The following is a 12112-nucleotide window of genomic DNA, read 5'->3' on the forward strand; positions in this document are numbered from 1 at the left end:
AGATGCCCAAAGGAGTGGTCGAAACGAAGGATTGGAATCTCGCTACGGACGATCATTGCCCGAGGCGACCCGCATCTTAGCAAACCAAAGCGTTATCCTATCTTTCTGAACTGACCATCCAGGTGGGACCGGTCCTTGACTGAGATCTCGTCTGTTGATTCACCATGCAGTGACCATTTGGTCGATTTGAAAAACATGGCAGTTGGAATCTGGACACCAAGTGATTGGTAAGGGTTGTTTTGATGCGACAATTGCTGTTTGTTTGATGCCTAGGATTGGTAAGGTCGTTTTGCAACGCTTGCTGTGGCTTTTGGAATTTGTATTGGCCAATTTTGGAAATTGATGTGAATATATAAATCGCAATTTATATAGGCAGGTAATGAGGAGACATTTCTCTACTTTGAATAAGATTTGAACAGCACAATGTACAAACGTACCTTAAGTGCTACTTTGGTTATAATACTGCATTTACTGCACTATTTTTGGCATGCCTGTTTCTAGCACACTATTTTACAGAGGTATTTGGCGCAGAGGTCCTTGAGCAGTTTTAGAAATATTCTGAGGAGTTAGAACCCAATGATGTAGCAAATGACTGTAAGCAAATGCGGGATGGTCTTTTGGTCTTTTCTCGGGTAGCTGACTCAATCAGGCGTTTGGTTAAACTACGTGCTAAAGCAGTCCGTTTGCGAGAGGCGAAAAAGGCAGCTGACTCAGCTGTACAAACATCCCAGACCAGTGTGACACAGGCTTCTACTTCTGAAACAGATAAGAATGTAGTAATTCATGTGAAACCTATGCGGGAAGCCGTACCTTTGTATGTCCCTCCTAGAGGAACGGGTACGGATGATGATAAGAATTCTACTGATGCAAAGTGTTATTTTATTTATAATTGGGTCTACACTCCTTGGATTAGAGCGGATGTTATGGCTATTAAAACTGCATTGCCTGATCCGCTAAAAAATCCAGCTGCTTTTTATGAAGAAGTTGAGGGAGCCATTAGCTCTTGTACCACAACTCTGCCCGCTAGCGACATGTTCTTTGGATTGATATTACCCCCTGACATGTGGAGAACTATTCGTAAAGTGGATGACCGTGCGACTTTTGAGGCGTTATGTAAAGATTTAGAAGAAATGGACGTAGAAAGGGAAGCCGCACAGAAACCATGTCAGTTAACTTTAGATCTTCCCTCAGCTATATTGGTTAAGTTAAAAACGATTATTTTCCTCAAAAAGATAGACTGGACTGTATTAGCGTCTTGTAAGCAAAAGGCAGATGAATCGGTTTCTGACTTCTTTACATGTTTTGAGGAGGCATTCCACGATTTTAGTGGCCAGTCATTAACAGATGACACAAGTAGGCATCTGTTTGTCGATAAATATGTTGCCAACTTGTTGCCAGGGATAACCAGTCGACTAAAGGCCAGTGAGAGTTTATGGACTACCGCTTCCCCCGTTTCTCTTTTGACTATGGCTCAGTATTATGAACTTCTTTTAATCAGAGGGGGGGAGAAGGAAGAATTGTGATCCACACAGCTTCCTTATTCAAATATTAAGAAATCAATGGGGGGGGGTCACTTGTCCTGCGTAACTTAGGATATCATTATCATGCTCTGTGGCAATAAAAAAACCCTCATTCACGTACGGAGGTTGGGGTGGCTGTATATGTTGGTTCGCCGCCTTACCACTTAGGGACGGGATAGCATCATCATCGGGTTTGTGGTTATGCTTTCTCCACCCAGAGGTAACCCTAAGTTAGGACAGTAGTGATCAGGGATTTTTTGGATCTCACCAAAAAAGGTTCCTATAAAAACTCATATATCCAGAAACACAACTAACTTTCATTCATCTGGTCTCAGAGTAAATGTTAAAATCTGTTCAGTGCGTAGAGATATACATTAGGGATCAGCCACACTTTCAAAATGTCCATAAAAAGTTCAACATGTTTCAGCCCCTATAGTTGCCCTTGTGAGTAAGGTGGGCTTTCTTCAGGACCTGGTGTTCAAAAGAAGGAAAATGGGGGGATAAGTGCTTGAGATCAGTGTATCTCTGTGATCTAAGATCAATTGGGTCTTAGGTTTCTACTAGGATCATGGTGTATTAACCTGATTCCTGTGTTGCTTCTGAAAGATAAAAGAGAAAAAAAGTGAAAAATAGAGGAAGGTGGGGGAGAAAACAAATCTATGATCTCACTTAAATCATATGTAAACGACATATAAGAAACTAGAAAATGGCAATGCTTTAGGTTCATGACTTAGTCCTATAACAGATAAGCTGGCACATTTCTCTCATTGTTCTTTATGCGCTATTCTATGCTTGACTAAGTAGGATAAAAGAGCCAGTGTTATGAGTGACCTTATAGTCACTCCGTCATTGTTCTCAGTTTGTGTGCTAAGATCTTAATGCGTCTCTTGGAGTCTCACCCTCTAAATCTTATGAGCGTTCAGGTTGCGCATTGTAATTCCCGCTAAGTATGTATTAATTGTCTGCCATTAGTCGTATTTCTACACGTTAGTGTGTGGACTCTATCGCTCGGTTTGGTTATTGGCGTTGTAGGCGCTATCTGTATGTGTCTATGTAAGTACTAGACATTATGTACACTTGTCATGTTGCTTTCAAATTTGGCTATGTGAGTGCTGGACATTATGCTTACTTGCCATGCTGACTTCAAAAGTGGCCGCCCGTAATCGGGCTTGTATATCGCGCAAGTTGTGGGTATACTTTGAAGTATCTTTTTTTACGGGAGCATTCTAAGACTCGCTGTTAATGATGTAATATTCGCAGTAGACATTTATTTATTTATTTATTTATTTATTTAAAACACTTGTAGAGCGCAGCTGTCACCTAGCAGGTATCCTGGCGCTGAAGAGCTTACTCCTGAGCTAGAAGCAGTGGGAATCTGTTTAGGGGGTAAAGCGTGGCGGGGATACTAGGGGAAAAGCCACGTTTTGATACGCTTTCTGAAAGGCAGGAGCTGGGAAGTTTGACGAATGTCAACGGGCAGACTGTTCCAGAGCTTAGCCGCGGCCACTCTGAAGGATCTTCCCCCGGTCCTTACCTTATTGAATCTAGGTACCGCCACAAGGCAAGCTGTAGCGGATCGTAGAGTTCTGGTGGGGGAATACCAGGAAAACATTTGTTGTAAGGGTCTAGGGCCCCATCCGTGTAATGCCTTGAAGACCAAACAGAGAGCCTTAAAAGCTATTCGTTGCCTCAAAGGAAGCCAGTGTAGCTCGGCTAAGGCTGCTGTGGGGAGGGTCTCCTGGTCCAGCCGAGGGCCAGTTTGGCTGCTGCCGACTGGACTCGTTGGAGTCTGTCCAGTAGTACACTGGAGACTCGAGCAGGAGAGCATTGCAATAGTCAAGGCCACTGAGTATAGTACACCTGACTATCAGTGCTCGAGCCTGGGCGGGGAGTAGTGGCAGAATTTTGCGTAGTGAGCGCATAAGGGCCGAGCAGGTAGAGACTGTTTTGGTTACCTGCGTTTCCATGCTAAGGTTGTTATTTAGCATGACACCCAGATTGCGGACACTGGTAACCGGTTGTGGTTTATCTGAGTTTTCCGGGGGCCAGAACTCCACTGGAAAAGGGCGAGGGATTCGGCTCCCGGGACAAAACAGTACCTCGGTTTTAGAGGAATTGAATTGGAGGGAATTCAGATGCAGCCAGCCTGCTGTGTCTCTTAGGCAATCATGAAAGGCTTCCATGGGGATTGAGTCTTCCCCCTCCCATGAAAGGATAAGCTGGGTGTCGTCCTCATAGTTTACTGTTTTCATTCTGTGGGTTTTGATTAAGGTGACCAATGGTTTTAAGTAAACATTAAAAAGGATCGGACTGATGGAAGAACCCTGGGGAACACCGTGAGGGACTGGGGAGAAGGCAGATTGAAAAGGGGGGAGGGATACAGCTTGTTTCCTATCACTGAGATATGAGTGGAACCAGAGCAAGGCAGTGCCGTCGACCCCTGCCTCTCTCAACCTTTTCAGCAGAGTCACGTGGTTGACCGTATCGAATGCGGCAGACAGGTCTAGTAGGATCAAGGCCACTGCGTGGCCCCTGTCTGCACGCATACGAAGTTCTTCCATGGCCGTATGCACTGCTGTTTCGGTGCCATGGGCTGGCCAAAATCCGAATTGGAAGTCGTCCAGAGCATGGCTCTGCTCAAGATGTGTCGATAGACAGGAGCTGACCCAGCGTTCCACCACTTTCGCAGGAAAGGGTAGAAGCGATATAGGTCGGAAGTTGGAAAGACGCTCTGGGTTCAAGGATGGTTTTTTCAGTAGCGGGGTGATGAGTGCTTGCTTCCAGGGGGTGGGAACGAATCCACAGCACAGAGATTGGTTACAGATCCTCCGGAGGGTGGGGAATAGTTCAGTTCCACACGCTTTCCAGGTTTTAGGGGGGAGTGGGTCAAGGGGGGATCCAGAGGTGATCCCATGTGCCAGTCTCTCAAAATCATCTTCGGGGATAGGGGGGAAAGCCCGAAGACTTTCTCTTGGTGGGCCACCTGGACTCGGTGGATCACGGTTGGAATTATCGACTCCGGGGGTGGTAGGATAATTTTGCAATGGGGGCGTTGCTAAATTGTTAATGATGGTCTCGATTTTGTCCGTAAAGAACTGTGCGAGATTATCACAGAGGGTCTGTGAGGGGGGATGGTTTTCTTGGCGCAGTCAGGGTGGATGAGGACATGCCGTGTGGTTCCTTTTTACACAACGCTCCCTCTACATGGCTGTTATCGTATGGTGTTTATCATCTCACACCCACTTCGTAAAAAATACACATTCAGTCTCCGTTGTATGTTGTTTGTTTTCTCGCATGTACATACTTATTCTCAAAAATAATAAACCACCTTGTCATTCACGCACCTTATTGTACCATGTACAGAAATGCTGGGGGGGTCTCTCTCAATCACATTCACGCTCAAGTGTAATGTTGCGTACCTCGTTTTTTAAGATTCGTACTTCATCTGAATTTGTACATTACTGTTTTGGCGGTTGTCTTTTCTCCTCGAGGCTCGTCTCTACCTGTTTGACGATCTAGGATTACTTGTGCTGACTCTGGCACCAGCATCCCGGGTTGCCTTTCCTCTTCCTGGTAGAGTAATTTTATGGAACATTTGTGATTTCTGTTACCAGGGCTAAAGCAGATTTGTGTATATGTAGTATTGGGAGAATTCCAGTAGGAAGGAGTGAGTGCACTGTAATTCTGGCCATTGAGGGTGCTAATAACAGCAGCTTCACTTCCCCACATAATACATACTTTGTGTGTGGTAACAAGGGATATTATTAACTACCAGTTGGTTGGTCAGGAGTATGTTATGTGTCCTTTCTGTTGCCCCGTGTTTTTGACACCTTCATTGTATCAATTTGGGCTTGTTTTTCTTTGTGGGTGCTGCATTAAACAGCAGAAAGATAAGACGATTGACTGGAGTTGTGAAAGCTGTTACGAATCAGACAGCTATGGCACTTGGGAACAGTACAGAAGAGTTGCAAGTTGCGAGGATTGTAGCACTCTAAAATCGTATGGATCTTGACGTGATTTTGGCTGATCGAGGTGGTGCATGTGGCATCATCGGCAGCAGCTGTTGTGCTTACATTCCATATCACTCTCCTACAATGTTTGATGCAATATCTAAACTGCATAAGATTGCTGCAGAAATTGACCCAGAGACTGGTACATGGACTTTTTCAAGCTGGATGTGGACATTACTTATTACCTGGGGCTGGAAGCTATTGACCATTATATGTATAATACTAGTGATATTATTTACATGCAGTGTATGTGTACAATGTGGTCCCATGCATTGCTCCGTTTGCATCACTGATTGTATACCTGCTAAGAGAAATGTTGCAGAAATAAAAGCACAACAAAAGCTTAACTGAAATAATATTAATAGATGTACAGGATGCATATTTAGATTACCCCAGATGAACAAATGTCTTCAGCTAATGCTAAAAGGGCCATCTGTTGTAATTTGGCTGCGATCGGGGTTAGCATCTAGCTGAAGCAATCTTGTTTTTCCGCAGCCATCTTGTAAGCCATGTGCTACCACGTGCTTACCATGTGCTCTATCCTACCTTTCTGTTGTCTGCTCGTGTACTCTGCCTAGAGACATGTTATATTTAGCTTCTTTTACTTTGCACATGCTCAGTTGAGCTTGCAGCTCTCCATACAGCTGACTCAAGTATGTAACCGTCAGGATGTGTTTGCTAGAATTTGCAACTGTTAGCTCCTCCCTCGTGTTGACTGTGCATTTTCTGTATGACCTTATATGTACCTAAAACCTGCATTTTGTACTTGTACCGCCTTCTTTTTAGCCCCTGAGTGGGTATAAAAGGTCCATGTTCCTTCTGTTCAGTGTGATACTTCATACACTACTGAAGGGTGTTGTGTGAATGTAGTTCCACCTCATGAGGTTAATAAACTATTTCTTTTATATTCCAGTTTCTGTGCCAACTTCTATTCTATTAGTCTGGGATCTTGTGCAGAGAAAGGCGAACCCCTAGCACTGGTAGGCCTGGCTGAGGCCCACCCCAACAGACAAAGTGTGATTTTTTGTTTAATGTACTTATTAAGAACGACAGTTGCCCAGAGATGGAAGCTCACTTTATGGTTTTCAGTCAACAGGCCACTCTGAGCAGCCGGGGATCGCTGGCTCCCCTCTCTCCTGCTCGGGAGACTGCAGCGTACTTGCTTTTCCATCCCTGTAAATGTGACACCTTAAGTGACAGAGACAGAATCATTGTCTGGCAGCCCAAGTATACGATCAGCTAAACAGACACAATCAATCCCCTATGGAAAGGCTGAGAAGCCGCTGGAACTGCAGCGAGTGAGAAGCGTCGGAGCTCAGCAGCCGCTCGCCAACTTCAGTCTCTTTTTTCACTGCTCCACTCCCCGCTGTTCTTCTGCCTTTTGTTCCCCTATATCGCACCCATACAATTCAAAAGTGTCTGTAAAATATAAAGAAAAAAGTTTTGGCATCTATTACCCTGTATGCTACAACTAATTTTGGCCGCCAAGAGGTTATTTTGAATTTAAATTAACATCATATCATATTTAATCTACAACTTCCTATTACATAGTGCAATAAATAAGGACATTACAGCTGTCAAAGCCTGTCCCAGCGCTAAACTATTGGGATATGCAAAAAGTGCAGAAATATGTCCCATCTGCACAGTAAAAAGTCCAATGTATGGGCTGTCTGACTAAATGTCAAGATCCATTTCACTCTTAACATTGTGCCCAGGGCCGGATCTAGGGCGGTGCGATCAGTGCCACTGCACCGGGCGTTAACTTGGGCTTGGGGCGTCTATTCGTCTCTTTTCAAGGGCTGGTTTGATTGGCCTTGGGGATTCATACAAATCCATGCTTCACCCCTAAATGTTTATGCACTCAAGCTAATGTCCTGCATAGCTAAATACATATAAGGTCCCAAAGGCGAGACCGATTGCATTGCAAATGCTTGTTTATACCTGCATTGTTTTTTTTTTTAATAAGGAAAAAAATGATATACAGAACTTTCCTATGAATTTCTCTTTCCTGCAGATTGCCTAATATGCGAGCAATGCTTCACTCTCCACACCAGCAGCTGCTAGGGTATCTGCACACAGTGCTCTCCTGACATCACTCAATGCGTCGCAGGCCTAGAGAACAACACACTAGGTGAGTGCAAAGTGTCACGTATTTGTAACATGTGACCCCATTGGAAGCACTGTGGCCATGCATGAAGGTGCCTGAAAGCTTCCTGTTTGACCTCCAGAGTGCCCATCCCTTGTGTCCACAGGGAACCAACTTCTGTTTGGCTAATATGTGCTGTCTGGTCTAAGTTCCTCAATCCTCACACCCAGAGCTCTGTCTTGCCTGATTTCAAACTCATAATTTGCAAACAATCTATGGAAGAAAACAAGCTCAGGAATGGAGGGATTGTGGAAATGGATATAAAGGAACATGACGTAAAACTCAGCAGTAGAATGCCATGGGGTAAGCAGCATTTTGGGAGGAGGGAAGTGTGACACCTGATTCATTAAACGTTCAAAAAAATGTATTGCCTAATTAAAATTCTCATGTGATGAATAACATAGATCTATGTTTTCCTTTAAAAAATGCTAACACATGAACTCTTGCTCAAACACATTAAAGATGAACAAGTAGTGGCTGTACCGGTTTCACCACTGGTAAATCACCAGACTCCTTCAAGATGACCATGTATGTGCTGCAACTTATGCTCAGATCTGTTTTATGTTACATCAAAGTATGCTTTTTTCCAACAGGGAGTGATATTATTCTAACTGCGTTCAAGGACTGTCTGGATCCTTCTCAAAAAGCTGCCTGTTGCAGAGAATTCTCCATCAAAAACTCAGTAGAACATGCTGCGACTCCGACTTCTGCAATGGAGGAGATGTGCAGGGTATGTATGATTTGTGACTATGAAAACAGTAACACAGGGATGGGCATGGTACATGCAATCTGTAACTACCACATCAGTAATGCAGGAGATGCGTAGGGTATGTGCAGTCTGTGACTCCAACATCTGTAACAGAGGAGTTGTGTATGATACATACACTTGGTGACTCTGAAAACTTTAACACAGGGGATATGTAGGGTACATGCAGTCTCTGACTCCCACATCTGCAATTTAGGAGAGGTGTGGTGTACATGCAGTCTGCAACTCCAACATCTGTAACAGAAGGAATGTTCTGTATCAATCAATCAAGAAATTTATATAGCGCGCTACTCACCCGGAGGGTCTCAAGGCGCTTGGGGAGGAGGGGTCTGCTACTGCTCGAACAGCCAGGTCTTGAGTTGCTTCCTGAAGGAGAGGTGGTCTTGGGTCTGACGGAGGTGGATGGGGAGGGAGTTCCATGTCTTGGCTGCCAGGTAGGAGAAGGATCTTCCTCCCATGGTGGCTCTTCGGATGCGTGGAACGGCGGCAAGGGGGTGGCTGGTTGATCGAAGCTGGCGGGTGGGAGTGTAGAAGGTCAGGCGTTTGTTGAGGTATCTATAACAGAGGGGATGTGTAGGGTACATGCAGTCTGTGACTCACAGACTTCAAGTACCCCGCACATCCCTTCTCTTACAGATATCTGAGTCACAGACTGCATGTACCACGCACATCCCTTCTCTTACAGATATCGGAGTCACAGACTGCATGTACCCTGCACATCCCTTCTCTTACAGATATCTGAGTCACAGACTGCATGTACCGCACACATCCCTTCTCTTACAGATATCTGAGTCACAGACTGTATGTACATCGCACATCCCTTCTCTTACAGATATCTGAGTCACAGACTGCATGTACCCTGCACATCCCTTCTCTTACAGATATCTGAGTCACAGAGTGCATGTACCCCACACATACCTTCTCTTACAGATATCGTTTGTGTTGGGTTTCGTCATCGATTTCAGTGGAGAGCTGCTGCAAGATGCTGCTGGTGCCCAAGTGGAAAGTGTCCCATGGATCCAAGCCAGGATTGGAGATGTGAAGAACCTAAAAGCAGAGTGGACATAGTCTGGGTCACTAGCCAGTGACCAGGAAGGCATTGAGCGGATGCCCACCGATGTCGGTGATTTCAGATGAAGAAGGTGAAGCTTGACTCTTCAGCCACGAGGACCAGGAGGCATTGATGACAACCAGGTGCTGGATTCCAGCTGTCCCATGAAGAATGTCGAGTGCTGCAGTGTCGCTTTCTGGATTGGACCCAACAAACCCTGGCAACAGCAACCCATGCAGAAAGCAGAGATTGGCTTCGGTGCAGACCAACAAGGTCTGATGGACTAAACCCTTGGTGGGAAGTCAAGGCACATCTGGACCAACCAGGGAAGCCCAAGAATCAGAAGAGTTACCTTTGTGAGGACCCACCAGTTGACGGACCAGGGATCGCGAAGGGACCTCGAGCAGAAATACTAAAAGCGGGCTCAAGGAACACTCGTGGAGTGTAGACCCACAATCTTCAAGGCAGATGGTGCTCAGGGATTGGACTACAAGTATCACAATGTACAACTTCGGGAAAGATCAGGAAGTTGATGAACTAGCAAATGTGCACGGTGTCCAGGAGTTCCAGTTCCAAGTCACTCGTGAGGGCTGCGGGTCTCAGCTTTGCTGGAGTCTAGTGCTGGCCTCTGAAAAGTCTGGAAGTCCATGTACTGAGTCACAAATACTTCAGAGTCTGGCAGGAGCTTCAGAAATGCCAACCGGCAAGATGCTTCTTTGGTGCCTGTTTGAACAGGAAAGTCACTCCTTGACCCCAAGAGAGATTCATCTGTCTTCTGGTCGTGTAGAATGTCGAAGTTCCAGGGTATATGTTGCAGAGATTTGTCCAGGTGTAATCTGAAGTCCTAAGGACTGGGGTCCTATACTTATACTAAGATAGGGGGTTGGACATAGTCTGGGGACTAACCTATGGGAGGGTCTGGGAAGAGGGGTGGTTACACCCATTCCCTTTGTCCAGTTGTGTGCCAGAGCATGGGCTGAATGCCCCTGCAACCGGTTTGAACTGAGATATGCACAGGGACACCAAGTGTGCCCCCAGCACTGTCTGAAAAGCATTCACTGAATGCTCCCACCCAGCCCAAATACACTAAAGTCTGCCTGGGAGGTGGTTACACCTTCCTGTGACAGGAAACCTATTGTCCAGGCCTCCCCTGCTGGAGTTTCATACAGCAGCAGGAGGTCAGACCCGTGTCTGTGTGTGGGGGTGAGCCTCAGCTAGGCCTACAAGTGCTAAGGATTTGCCCTTCTCTGCACAAGTTCCCAGACCAATGGAATAGAAGTTGGCACAGAAACTGGAATATAAAACAAAGAATGTATTAAACCTCATGAGGTGGAACTACATTCACACAACACCCTTTGGTAGAGTATGAAGTAGCACATTGAACAGAAGGAGCATGGTCCATTAATACCCACACAGGTGCTCAAAAGAAGGCGGTACAAGTACAGAAGAGAAGGGTTACATACATAGAAGGTCACACAGAAATGCACAGTCAACAGTAGGGAGGAGCTAGCAGTTTGCTGACTCCGATAAGAATAACCTGACAGTTACAGACTAGAACAGGTGCATGAACAGTTACAGTTTACTTCTGCACATGTGCAGTGTAGCAGAGCCTAAATATGGTCTGTCTATAAGTAGAGTGCAAGAGTAAACAACAGCAAGGAAGGACAGGGCACATGGTGAGCACATGGCAGACAGGATGGCTGCTGAATACAAGATGGCTTCAGCTAAATGCTGACCCTGATCGCTGCCAAATTACAACATGTGACTGTAGCATCAATTTTTTGATGCTAGGGTTCTTTTAAACTATTATCGGTCAGACCAGTGTGTACATGTCTCTCCCTCTAGAATGGTGGAATTCTACCCCCACCGCCAGGACTGGCAGGGGGTAGGATTCCAAAGAGTTTGACACCAAACACAACATGTTTTGATGCAGCCATTCCAAAGTTACCATTTACTGCAAGGTTATAATGCACTTAACAGTATATGGTCTTTCTGCATCACAGAACAGCTTCAGAGAATAGATTCTGAAAGCTTCAGAGGGGTCCTGTCCATGCATGGGCACCCTCTCACACAAAACCAAGCACTCTGCCTCCAGGATTGATAAGGCCTGCCATAGGTGTGACTTATAGGTTTATATGTGTCAGTGATTAAAGGTAGATATAGGTAGCCTATATCTTAGTAAGGGGAGCATGTAACCCCTTACCCAGGCTGCAGAAGCAGACCTGTGGTGTCATTTTGGAAGGCTCCCCAGGGGTGGCATAAAACATGCTGCAGCCCCTGGTAGGACTCTGGGGTACCTTTGCCCTTGGTACTTAAGATACCATATACTAGGGATTCACAAGGGTACGCCAGTAACCAAACTGGAGTGTACCTAATGGTCATGTAATAATTTTAGAGAGGAAGCAGCTAGGCTGGGGTCCTGGATAGCAGGGCCCCAGCCAGACTAAAGTCGGGAAAACAGTGAAACACCAGCAAAAAGTGGGGGTAACCATAGTAAGCAGATCCTACTCTCCTACTCAACCACCCCCCCAACGCAGGAACATTAAACTGACCTTGACCAGTTGAGTCTTCATGTTCTAAGTGGAAATCTCTGGAGAGTCCATCTGCATTGGCATGGTT

The 12112-nt window shown here is 45.6% G+C and overlaps 1 pseudogene; it reads left to right on the forward strand.

The window, feature by feature from the left end:
• LOC147718141 (phospholipase A2 inhibitor and Ly6/PLAUR domain-containing protein-like) overlaps positions 1-12112 on the forward strand; it is a 118160-nt pseudogene that overhangs the window by 35993 nt on the left and 70055 nt on the right.

Source organism: Lissotriton vulgaris, chromosome 4_2 (assembly GCF_964263255.1).
Source record: "Lissotriton vulgaris chromosome 4_2, aLisVul1.2, whole genome shotgun sequence".
In the NCBI taxonomy this organism is placed as follows: Eukaryota; Metazoa; Chordata; class Amphibia; order Caudata; family Salamandridae; genus Lissotriton; species Lissotriton vulgaris.